Consider the following 2281-nt stretch of genomic DNA (forward strand, 5'->3'; position numbering starts at 1 on the left):
GGGGGGAAGAGAGGTGGTGGTGATGATGGAGGGCACTTGAGGGGAAGAGCACTGGGTGTTGTATGGAAAACAATTTGACAATAAAATATTAAAAAAAATAAAATCATTGTTGCACTATATGCTAAAAAAAAAAAAAAAGAAAGAGTATCTTGTGTTTCTCAAATCATACAACCCCCACCAATTCTGACCTTTCTCCATAGGGAATGAATGCCACCTCTCACAGCCCATGGCTTCCAGGAGCAATCGCAGCCTTAAGGATTCTTGCAGGTAAAAGGGATGCTTGGAGAGAAAACCAGTAGCATGAGGCTCCCATGGCAGAGACTGGTGAAACAAGGAAATATCTCTTCATTCTTACCTTCTAAGACTGTTGGCCGTTTTCCTCCCTGATGAACATTCTTCTCTTATTTATAAGATGACACCTATGCAAGTATTCTGGAAACAAGTTAGCTATTCACTTAACAGTGTGTCTGTGTGTTGTATAATTACTATTGGACAGAACAACTGTGCACAAAGTAAATGAGTGTGTGTGTGCACACACACAAGAGTATTAAAAAGGGTGGGGGAAGGAGTATGTATTGAAAGGAGAGCTGGGTGCTAAAATAAGACAGATCTGTTTTAATTTTTTAATGTTTATTTCTTTTTGAGAGAGAGAGAGAGAGAGAGAGAGAGCGAGTGTGAGAGCAGGGGAGGGGCAGAGAGAGGGAGACACAGAATAGAAGCAGGCTCCAGGCTCCAAGCTGTCAGCACAGAGCCCAATGCAGGGCTGGAACCCACGAATTGTGAGATCATGACTTGAGCAGAAATCGGACGCTCAACCAACTGAGCCACCCAGGTGACCCAAGACAGATCTGTTTTAAATAGATCTTTTAATTTGGGGACAAGTTTAGATTCCCATTAAGTTTTAGTACAGAGAAATCCCTTATAGATCTTTTACACAATGGTAACATTTTAAATAACTGTAGTACAATATCACAACCAGGGAACTGACATTATGACAATCCTAGGGCCTTACTTAAACGTCACTAGTTTTACATGTACTCATTTGTGTATTGTTTGGTGTAATTTTGTCACATGTGTCATCTGCTTTTGAAGCTCAGCTGTGCTAAGTAAGTACTAGCTGTAAGATCCTGAGCAAGCTCCCTAGTTTTTCCGAAGCCCAGTTTCCCCATATGCAAAATGGGCATAATAATGTCTGTCTCCTAAAGGCAATTCGAGGATTAGGTAAGATCATTTCTGCGAAGTTTCCAGCACACTGGGTTCTCATTGAATGCTAGGTTCCTTCCTGTCTAGCCCTCGGTCTTTCACTAGCAAGGGAACAGTCTCCAGTTTCTTGCTGAAATACCAGACTTGAAGGTTCTAATCAATCATGTGGCTCCTTCTTCAAGGCCAACACATTTAACCCTGCTGTTGGAAGAGAGCACAGTGGATGCCACCTGCCCTTAGCTGCTGCCTCTTGGCCTGGGTTTAAGATCCTATTTACATCCAGATCAGAAGTGTAGAGATGGGGGGCGGGAGGAGTGAAAAAGGAGAGACTCTGGGGGAGCTGTGGAGTAGGGGTAGGAGGTGGTAAACAGTGAACAATCTTTGGCTGGAGAACTACCAGCTCTAAAGAATTTCCGTCCTGTGTGGCTAGTGACTGCAGGCTGGATGTACCCGCCGAACGCCGGATGGGGGTGGGAGCCTGTGAGAACATGGTGGGCAGGTGCGGAAGCCCGACTAGACCTGGCACGAAAATCACACGTCTCCAAGAGTTCGGGGTCAAGTCTAGAGCGTTTCACTCTCCTCGAACCCTCTTCCAATGAGGGCCAAGGGGCGCTCAAAGGCCAAGAAATCCAGGACCGTCTGGGGGTAAGAGAGGCACCTGAATCCCCGCCTTAAAGTCCCGCTGTCTGGAGGAGGAGGCCTTTCCTGCATCCCGAGAGGTGGCAGGCTGAGTGTCTTAGGCGCAGCGGGGTGTGAGTGGGCGCGTTCTTAAGGAGAGGCTAAAGGACAGGGAGTCGAGAGGTGAACGCGCTGGCCCCTGCTTGGTGGGGACCTCAAAGCGCCGATCTCCTCCCCCTGCGCCCCAAGAACCCTGCGTTGTCCAAGTTCACATCTCCGAGGCCACCTCCCCAGCGTCACGCAGCAGCCAACCCGAGCCGGGCTCCCCCGCGCTCCCGCTACCTGAGCAGTCCCCGGGACCTGGGGCACAGTCCCTGTCCAGGTGGGGGCCGGGGGACGGACCCCGCGGGGGCCGGGAAACCGCTCGGCCCTCCTCCCTCGGCCGCCCCGGCGCCACGGG

The 2281-nt window shown here is 49.7% G+C and overlaps 1 protein-coding gene across 1 annotated transcript in view; it reads left to right on the plus strand.

Moving 5' to 3' along the window:
• Window positions 1-1707: 1707 nt before the first annotated feature.
• The window catches only part of NIN (ninein), a 96112-nt gene continuing 95538 nt past the window's right edge, over window positions 1708-2281 (plus strand). Inside the window, exon 1 of the mRNA XM_029951078.1 lies at window positions 1708-1848. The gene's annotated coding sequence lies outside the window, so the exon portion shown is untranslated. The remainder of the gene's footprint in view (window positions 1849-2281) is intronic.

Source organism: Suricata suricatta, chromosome 9 (genome assembly GCF_006229205.1).
Source record: "Suricata suricatta isolate VVHF042 chromosome 9, meerkat_22Aug2017_6uvM2_HiC, whole genome shotgun sequence".
Classification (NCBI taxonomy): Eukaryota; Metazoa; Chordata; class Mammalia; order Carnivora; family Herpestidae; genus Suricata; species Suricata suricatta.